We start from the raw sequence: 10,488 nt of genomic DNA on the forward strand, positions 1-10,488 counted from the left end.
GCCACTTGGCCTATCCGGCCAAGAGTCACTGTTCCCCGGCCACTCTTGGCAGTAGGTCCCGGGGAGGAATAATGCCCATGGAAGTAGGAGCTCCTACCTCCAAAGGGGCAAGTCAGCGGGAGAAGCCACTTGGCCTACCCGGCCAAGAGTCACTGTTCCCCGGCCACACTTGGCAGTAGGTCCCGGGGAGGAATAATGCCCATGGAAGTAAGAGCTCCTACTTCCAAAGGGGCAGGTCAGCGGGAGAAGCCACTTGGCCTATCCGGCCACATGTCACTGTCCCCCGGCCAAGCTTGGCTGTAGGTCCCGGGGAGGAATAATGCCCATGGAAGTAGGAGCTCCTACTTCCAAAGGGGCAAGTCAGCGGGAGAAGCCACTTGGCCTATCCGGCCAAGAGTCACTGTTCCCCGGCCACACTTGGCAGTAGGTCCCGGGGAGGAATAATGCCCATGGAAGTAAGAGCTCCTACTTCCAAAGGGGCAGGTCAGCGGGAGAAGCCACTTGGCCTATCCGGCCACATGTCACTGTCCCCCGGCCAAGCTTGGCTGTAGGTCCCGGGGAGGAATAATGCCCATGGAAGTAGGAGCTCCTACTTCCAAAGGGGCAAGTCAGCGGAAGAAGCCACTAGTTCTATCCGGCCAAGAGTCACTGTTCCCCGGCCACACTTGGCAGTAGGTCCCGGGGAGGAATAATGCCCATGGAAGTAGGAGCTCCTACTTCCAAAGGGGCAAGTCAGCGGGAGAAGCCACTTGGCCTATCCGGCCAAGAGTCACTGTTCCCCGGCCACACTTGGCAGTAGGTCCCGGGGAGGAATAATGCCCATGGAAGTAGGAGCTCCTACTTCCAAAGGGGCAAGTCAGCGGGAGAAGCCACTTGGCCTACCCGGCCAAGAGTCACTGTTCCCCGGCCACACTTGGCAGTAGGTCCCGGGGAGGAATAATGCCCATGGAAGTAGGAGCTCCTACCTCCAAAGGGGCAAGTCAGCGGGAGAAGCCACTTGGCCTATCCGGCCAAGAGTCACTGTTCCCCGGCCACACTTGGCAGTAGGTCCCGGGGAGGAATAATGCCCATGGAAGTAAGAGCTCCTACTTCCAAAGGGGCAAGTCAGCGGGAGAAGCCACTTGGCCTATCCGGCCACATGTCACTGTCCCCCGGCCAAGCTTGGCTGTAGGTCCCGGGGAGGAATAATGCCCATGGAAGTAGGAGCTCCTACTTCCAAAGGGGCAAGTCAGCGGAAGAAGCCACTAGTTCTATCCGGCCAAGAGTCACTGTTCCCCGGCCACACTTGGCAGTAGGTCCCGGGGAGGAATAATGCCCATGGAAGTAGGAGCTCCTACTTCCAAAGGGGCAAGTCAGCGGGAGAAGCCACTTGGCCTATCCGGCCAAGAGTCACTGTTCCCCGGCCACACTTGGCAGTAGGTCCCGGGGAGGAATAATGCCCATGGAAGTAGGAGCTCCTACTTCCAAAGGGGCAAGTCAGCGGGAGAAGCCACTAGTTCTATCCGGCCAAGAGTCACTGTTCCCCGGCAACACTTGGCAGTAGGTCCCGGGGAGGAATAATGCCCATGGAAGTAGGAGCTACTACCTCCAAAGGGTGAAGACACTTGGCTCTAAGTCCCCGAGAGGTATACTGCCCATGGGAGTAAGAGCTCCTACTTCCAAAGGGGCAAGTCAGCGGGAGAAGCCACTTGGCCTATCCGGCCAAGAGTCACTGTTCCCCGGCCACACTTGGCAGTAGGTCCCGGGGAGGAATAATGCCCATGGAAGTAGGAGCTCCTACTTCCAAAGGGGCAAGTCAGCGGGAGAAGCCACTTGGGCTATCCGGCCACATGTCACTGTCCCCCGGCCACACTTGGCAGTAGGTCCCGGGGAGGAATAATGCCCATGGAAGTAAGAGCTCCTACTTCCAAAGGGGCAAGTCAGCGGGAGAAGCCACTTGGCCTAACCGGCCACATGTCACTGTCCCCCGGCCACACTTGGCAGTAGGTCCCGGGGAGGAATAATGCCCATGGAAGTAAGAGCTCCTACTTCCAAAGGGGCAAGTCAGCGGGAGCAGCCACTTGGCCTATCCGGCCAAGAGTCACTGTTCCCCGGCCACACTTGGTAGTAGGTCCCGGGGAGGAATAATGCCCATGGAAGTAGGAGCTCCTACTTCCAAAGGGGCAAGTCAGCGGGAGCAGCCACTTGGCCTATCCGTCCAAGAGTCACTGTTCCCCGGCCACACTTGGCTGTAGGTCCCGGGGAGGAATAATGCCCATGGAAGTAAGAGCTCCTACTTCCAAAGGGGCAAGTCAGCGGGAGAAGCCACTTGGCCTATCCGGCCACATGTCACTGTCCCCCGGCCACACTTGGCAGTAGGTCCCGGGGAGGAATAATGCCCATGGAAGTAGGAGCTACTACCTCCAAAGAGTGAAGACACTTGGCTGTAAGTCCCCGAGAGGTATAGTGCCCATGGAAGTAAGAGCTCCTACTTCCAAAGGGGCAAGTCAGCGGGAGAAGCCACTTGGCCTATCCGGCCAAGAGTCACTGTTCCCCGGCCACACTTGGCAGTAGGTCCCGGGGAGGAATAATGCCCATGGAAGTAGGAGCTCCTACTTCCAAAGGGGCAAGTCAGCGGGAGAAGCCACTTGGCCTATCCGGCCACATGTCACTGTCCCCCGGCCACTCTTGGCAGTAGGTCCCGGGGAGGAATAATGCCCATGGAAGTAGGAGCTCCTACTTCCAAAGGGGCAAGTCAGCGGGAGAAGCCACTTGGCCTATCCGGCCACATGTCACTGTCCCCCGGCCACTCTTGGCAGTAGGTCCCGGGGAGGAATAATGCCCATGGAAGTAGGAGCTCCTACTTCCAAAGGGGCAAGTCAGCGGGAGAAGCCACTTGGCCTACCCAGGCAAGAGTCACTGTTCCCCGGCCACACTTGGCAGTAGGTCCCGGGGAGGAATAATGCCCATGGAAGTAGGAGCTCCTACTTCCAAAGGGTCAAGTCAGCGGGAGAAGCCACTTGGCCTATCCGGCCAAGAGTCACTGTTCCCCGGTCACACTTGGCAGTAGGTCCCGGGGAGGAATAATGCCCATGGAAGTAGGAGCTCCTACTTCCAAAGGGGCAAGTCAGCGGGAGAAGTGACTTGGCCTATCCGAACAAGAGTCACTGTTCCCCGGCCACACTTGGCAGGAGGTCCCGGGGAGGAATAATGCCCATGGAAGTAGGAGCTACTACCTCCAAAGGGTGAAGACACTTGGCTCTAAGTCCCCGAGAGGTATAGTGCCCATGGAAGTAGGAGCTCCTACTTCCAAAGGGGCAAGTCAGCGGGAGAAGCAACTTGGCCTATCCGGCCAAGAGTCACTGTTCCCCGGCCACACTTGGCAGGAGGTCCCGGGGAGGAATAATGCCCATGGAAGTAGGAGCTCCTACTTCCAAAGGGTCAAGTCAGCGGGAGAAGCCACTTGGCCTATCCGGCCAAGAGTCACTGTTCCCCGGCCACACTTGGCAGTAGGTCCCGGGGAGGAATAATGCCCATGGAAGTAGGAGCTCCTACTTCCAAAGGGGAAAGTAAGCGGGAGAAGCAACTTGGCCTATCCGGCCAAGAGTCACTGTTCCCCGGCCACACTTGGCAGTAGGTCCCGGGGAGGAATAATGCCCATGGAAGTAGGAGCTCCTACTTCCAAAGGGGCAAGTCAGCGGGAGAAGCCACTTGGCCTATCCGGCCAAGAGTCACTGTTCCCCGGCCACACTTGGCAGGAGGTCCCGGGGAGGAATAATGCCCATGGAAGTAGGAGCTCCTACTTCCAAAGGGGCAAGTCAGCGGGAGAAGCCACTTGGGCTATCCGGCCACATGTCACTGTCCCCCGGCAACACTTGGCAGTAGGTCCCGGGGAGGAATAATGCCCATGGAAGTAAGAGCTCCTACTTCCAAAGGGGCAAGTCAGCGGGAGAAGCCACTTGGCCTATCCGGCCACATGTCACTGTCCCCCGGCCACACTTGGCAGTAGGTCCCGGGGAGGAATAATGCCCATGGAAGTAAGAGCTCCTACTTCCAAAGGGGCAAGTCAGCGGGAGCAGCCACTTGGCCTATCCGGCCAAGAGTCACTGTTCCCCGGCCACACTTGGCAGTAGGTCCCGGGAGGAATAATGCCCATGGAAGTAGGAGCTCCTACTTCCAAAGGGGCAAGTCAGCGGGAGCAGCCACTTGGCCTATCCGTCCAAGAGTCACTGTTCCCCGGCCACACTTGGCTGTAGGTCCCGGGGAGGAATAATGCCCATGGAAGTAAGAGCTCCTACTTCCAAAGGGGCAAGTCAGCGGGAGAAGCCACTTGGCCTATCCGGCCACATGTCACTGTCCCCCGGCCACACTTGGCAGTAGGTCCCGGGGAGGAATAATGCCCATGGAAGTAGGAGCTACTACCTCCAAAGGGTGAAGACACTTGGCTCTAAGTCCTCGAGAGGTATACTGCCCATGGAAGTAAGAGCTCCTACTTCCATAGGGGCAAGTCAGCGGGAGAAGCCACTTGGCCTATCCGGCCACATGTCACTGTCCCCCGGCCAAGCTTGGCTGTAGGTCCCGGGGAGGAATAATGCCCATGGAAGTAGGAGCTCCTACTTCCAAAGGGGCAAGTCAGCGGAAGAAGCCACTAGTTCTATCCGGCCAAGAGTCACTGTTCCCCGGCCACACTTGGCAGTAGGTCCCGGGGAGGAATAATGCCCATGGAAGTAGGAGCTCCTACTTCCAAAGGGGCAAGTCAGCGGGAGAAGCCACTTGGCCTACCCAGGCAAGAGTCACTGTTCCCCGGCCACACTTGGCAGTAGGTCCCGGGGAGGAATAATGCCCATGGAAGTAGGAGCTCCTACTTCCAAAGGGGCAAGTCAGCGGGAGAAGCCACTTGGCCTATCCGGCCAAGAGTCACTGTTCCCCGGCCACACTTGGCAGTAGGTCCCGGGGAGGAATAATGACCATGGAAGTAAGAGCTCCTACTTCCAAAGGGGCAAGTCAGCGGGAGAAGCCACTTGGCCTATCCGGCCAAGAGTCACTGTTCCCCGGCCACACTTGGCAGTAGGTCCCGGGGAGGAATAATGCCCATGGAAGTAAGAGCTCCTACTTCCATAGGGGCAAGTCAGCGGGAGAAGCCACTTGGCCTATCCGGCCAAGAGTCACTGTTCCCCGGCCACACTTGGCAGTAGGTCCCGGGGAGGAATAATGCCCATGGAAGTAGGAGCTCACTTGGCTCTAAGTCTTCGAGAGGTATAATGCCCATGGAAGTAAGAGCTCCTACTTCCAAAGGGGCAAGTCAGCGGGAGAAGCCACTTCGCCTACCCGGCCAAGTGTCACTGTCCCCCGGCCAGACTTGGCGGCAAGTCCCGGGGAGGAATAATGCCCATGGAAGTAGGAGCTCCTACTTCCGAAGGGGCAAGTCAGCGGGAGAAGCCACTTCGCCTACCCGGCCAAGTGTCACTGTCCCCCGGCCAGACTTGGCGGCAAGTCCCGGGGAGGAATAATGCCCATGGAAGTAGGAGCTCACTTGGCTCTAAGTCTTCGAGAGGTATAATGCCCATGGAAGTAAGAGCTCCTACTTCCAAAGGGGCAAGTCAGCGGGAGAAGCCACTTCGCCTACCCGGCCAAGTGTCACTGTCCCCCGGCCAGACTTGGCGGCAAGTCCCGGGGAGGAATAATGCCCATGGAAGTAGGAGCTCCTACTTCCAAAGGGGCAAGTCAGCGGGAGCAGCCACTTGGCCTATCCGGCCAAGAGTCACTGTTCCCCGGCCACACTTGGCAGTAGGTCCCGGGGAGGAATAATGCCCATGGAAGTAGGAGCTCCTACTTCCAAAGGGGCAAGTCAGCGGGAGCAGCCACTTGGCCTATCCGTCCAAGAGTCACTGTTCCCCGGCCACACTTGGCTGTAGGTCCCGGGGAGGAATAATGCCCATGGAAGTAAGAGCTCCTACTTCCAAAGGGGCAAGTCAGCGGGAGAAGCCACTTGGCCTATCCGGCCACATGTCACTGTCCCCCGGCCACACTTGGCAGTAGGTCCCGGGGAGGAATAATGCCCATGGAAGTAGGAGCTACTACCTCCAAAGAGTGAAGACACTTGGCTCTAAGTCCACGAGAGGTATAGTGCCCATGGAAGTAAGAGCTCCTACTTCCAAAGGGTCAAGTCAGCGGGAGAAGCCACTTGGCCTATCCGGCCAAGAGTCACTGTTCCCCGGCCACACTTGGCAGTAGGTCCCGGAGAGGAATAATGCCCATGGAAGTAGGAGCTCCTACTTCCAAAGGGGCAAGTCAGCGGGAGAAGCCACTTGGCATATACGGCCAAGAGTCACTGTTCCCCGGCCACACTTGGCAGTAGGTCCCGGGGAGGAATAATGCCCATGGAAGTAGGAGCTCCTACTTCCAAAGGGGCAAGTCAGCGGGAGAAGCCACTTGGCCTATCCGGCCACATGTCACTGTCCCCCGGCCACTCTTGGCAGTAGGTCCCGGGGAGGAATAATGCCCATGGAAGTAGGAGCTCCTACTTCCAAAGGGGCAAGTCAGCGGGAGAAGCCACTTGGCCTACCCAGGCAAGAGTCACTGTTCCCCGGCCACACTTGGCAGTAGGTCCCGGGGAGGAATAATGCCCATGGAAGTAGGAGCTCCTACTTCCAAAGGGTCAAGTCAGCGGGAGAAGCCACTTGGCCTATCCGGCCAAGAGTCACTGTTCCCCGGCCACACTTGGCAGTAGGTCCCGGGGAGGAATAATGCCCATGGAAGTAGGAGCTCCTACTTCAAAGGGGCAAGTCAGCGGGAGAAGCACTTGGCCTATCCGAACAAGAGTCACTGTTCCCCGGCCACACTTGGCAGGAGGTCCCGGGGAGGAATAATGCCCATGGAAGTAGGAGCTACTACCTCCAAAGGGTGAAGACACTTGGCTCTAAGTCCCCGAGAGGTATAGTGCCCATGGAAGTAGGAGCTCCTACTTCCAAAGGGGCAAGTCAGCGGGAGAAGCAACTTGGCCTATCCGGCCAAGAGTCACTGTTCCCCGGCACACTTGGCAGGAGGTCCGGGGGAGGAATAATGCCCATGGAAGTAGGAGCTCCTACTTCCAAAGGGTCAAGTCAGCGGGAGAAGCCACTTGGCCTATCCGGCCAAGAGTCACTGTTCCCCGGCCACACTTGGCAGTAGGTCCCGGGGAGGAATAATGCCCATGGAAGTAGGAGCTCCTACTTCCAAAGGGGAAAGTAAGCGGAGAAGCCACTTGGCCTATCCGGCCAAGAGTCACTGTTCCCCGGCCACACTTGGCAGTAGGTCCCGGGAGGAATAATGCCCATGGAAGTAGGAGCTCCTACTTCCAAAGGGAAAGTAAGCGGGAGAAGCAACTTGGCCTATCCGGCCAAGAGTCACTGTTCCCCGGCCACACTTGGCAGTAGGTCCCGGGGAGGAATAATGCCCATGGAAGTAGGAGCTCCTACTTCCAAAGGGGCAAGTCAGCGGGAGAAGCCACTTGGCCTATCCGGCCAAGAGTCACTGTTCCCCGGCCACACTTGGCAGGAGGTCCCGGGGAGGAATAATGCCCATGGAAGTAGGAGCTCCTACTTCCAAAGGGGCAAGTCAGCGGGAGAAGCCACTTGGGCTATCCGGCCACATGTCACTGTCCCCGGCAACACTTGGCAGTAGGTCCCGGGGAGGAATAATGCCCATGGAAGTAAGAGCTCCTACTTCCAAAGGGGCAAGTCAGCGGGAGAAGCCACTTGGCCTATCCGGCCACATGTCACTGTCCCCCGGCCACACTTGGCAGTAGGTCCCGGGGAGGAATAATGCCATGGAAGTAAGAGCTCCTACTTCCAAAGGGGCAAGTCAGCGGGAGCAGCCACTTGGCCTATCCGGCCAAGAGTCACTGTTCCCCGGCCACACTTGGCAGTAGGTCCCGGGGAGGAATAATGCCCATGGAAGTAGGAGCTCCTACTTCCAAAGGGGCAAGTCAGCGGGAGCAGCCACTTGGCCTATCCGTCCAAGAGTCACTGTTCCCCGGCCACACTTGGCTGTAGGTCCCGGGGAGGAATAATGCCCATGGAAGTAAGAGCTCCTACTTCCAAAGGGGCAAGTCAGCGGGAGAAGCCACTTGGCCTATCCGGCCACATGTCACTGTCCCCCGGCCACACTTGGCAGTAGGTCCCGGGGAGGAATAATGCCCATGGAAGTAGGAGCTACTACCTCCAAAGGGTGAAGACACTTGGCTCTAAGTCCTCGAGAGGTATACTGCCCATGGAAGTAAGAGCTCCTACTTCCATAGGGGCAAGTCAGCGGAGAAGCCACTTGGCCTATCCGGCCACATGTCACTGTCCCCCGGCCAAGCTTGGCTGTAGGTCCCGGGGAGGAATAATGCCCATGGAAGTAGGAGCTCCTACTTCCAAAGGGGCAAGTCAGCGGAAGAAGCCACTAGTTCTATCCGGCCAAGAGTCACTGTTCCCCGGCCACACTTGGCAGTAGGTCCGGGGAGGAATAATGCCCATGGAAGTAGGAGCTCCTACTTCCAAAGGGGCAAGTCAGCGGGAGAAGCCACTTGGCCTACCCAGGCAAGAGTCACTGTTCCCCGGCCACACTTGGCAGTAGGTCCCGGGGAGGAATAATGCCCATGGAAGTAGGAGCTCCTACATCCAAAGGGGCAAGTCAGCGGGAGAAGCCACTTGGCCTATCCGGCCAAGAGTCACTGTTCCCCGGCCACACTTGGCAGTAGGTCCCGGGGAGGAATAATGACCATGGAAGTAAGAGCTCCTACTTCCAAAGGGGCAAGTCAGCGGGAGAAGCCACTTGGCCTATCCGGCCAAGAGTCACTGTTCCCCGGCCACACTTGGCAGTAGGTCCCGGGAGGAATAATGCCCATGGAAGTAAGAGCTCCTACTTCCATAGGGGCAAGTCAGCGGGAGAAGCCACTTGGCCTATCCGGCCAAGAGTCACTCTTCCCCGGCTACACTTGGCAGTAGGTCCCGGGAGGAATAATGACCATGGAAGTAAGAGCTCCTACTTCCAAAGGGCAAGTCAGCGGAGAAGCCACTTGGCCTATCCGGCCAAGAGTCACTGTTCCCCGGCCACACTTGGCAGTAGGTCCCGGGGAGGAATAATGCCCATGGAAGTAAGAGCTCCTACTTCCAAAGGGGCAAGTCAGCGGGAGAAGCCACTTGGCCTATCCGGCCAAGAGTCACTGTTCCCCGGCCACACTTGGCAGTAGGTCCCGGGAGGAATAATGCCCATGGAAGTAGGAGCTCCTACTTCCAAAGGGGCAAGTCAGCGGGAGAAGCCACTTGGCCTATCCGGCAAAGAGTCACTGTTCCCCGGCTACACTTGGCAGTAGGTCCCGGGGAGGAATAATGACCATGGAAGTAAGAGCTCCTACTTCCAAAGGGGCAAGTCAGCGGGAGAAGCCACTTGGCCTATCCGGCCAAGAGTCACTGTTCCCCGGCCACACTTGGCAGTAGGTCCCGGGGAGGAATAATGCCCATGGAAGTAAGAGCTCCTACTTCCAAAGGGCAGTCAGCGGGAGAAGCCACTTGGCCTATCCGGCCAAGAGTCACTGTTCCCCGGCCACACTTGGCAGTAGGTCCCGGGGAGGAATAATGCCCATGGAAGTAGGAGCTCCTACTTCCAAAGGGGCAAGTCAGCGGGAGAAGCCACTTGGCCTATCCGGCCAGGAGTCACTGTTCCCCGGCACTCTTGGCTGTAGGTCCCGGGGAGGAATAATGCCCATGGAAGTAAGAGCTCCTACTTCCAAAGGGGCAAGTCAGCGGGAGAAGCCACTTGGCCTATCCGGCCACATGTCACTGTCCCCCGGCCACACTTGGCAGTAGGTCCCGGGGAGGAATAATGCCCATGGAAGTAGGAGCTACTACCTCCAAAGGGTGAAGACACTTGGCTCTAAGTCCTCGAGAGGTATACTGCCCATGGAAGTAAGAGCTCCTACTTCCATAGGGGCAAGTCAGCGGGAGAAGCCACTTGGCCTATCCGGCCACATGTCACTGTCCCCCGGCCAAGCTTGGCTGTAGGTCCCGGGGAGGAATAATGCCCATGGAAGTAGGAGCTCCTACTTCCAAAGGGGCAAGTCAGCGGAAGAAGCCACTAGTTCTATCCGGCCAAGAGTCACTGTTCCCCGGCCACACTTGGCAGTAGGTCCCGGGGAGGAATAATGCCCATGGAAGTAGGAGCTCCTACTTCCAAAGGGGCAAGTCAGCGGGAGAAGCCACTTGGCCTACCCAGGCAAGAGTCACTGTTCCCCGGCCACACTTGGCAGTAGGTCCCGGGGAGGAATAATGCCCATGAAGTAGGAGCTCCTACTTCCAAAGGGGCAAGTCAGCGGGAGAAGCCACTTGGCCTATCCGGCCAAGAGTCACTGTTCCCCGGCCACACTTGGCAGTAGGTCCCGGGGAGGAATAATGACCATGGAAGTAAGAGCTCCTACTTCCAAAGGGGCAAGTCAGCGGGAGAAGCCACTTGGCCTATCCGGCCAAGAGTCACTGTTCCCCGGCCACA

This window comes from Engystomops pustulosus, unplaced genomic scaffold (genome assembly GCF_040894005.1).
Source record: "Engystomops pustulosus unplaced genomic scaffold, aEngPut4.maternal MAT_SCAFFOLD_475, whole genome shotgun sequence".
NCBI classification, from domain to species: domain Eukaryota; kingdom Metazoa; phylum Chordata; class Amphibia; order Anura; family Leptodactylidae; genus Engystomops; species Engystomops pustulosus.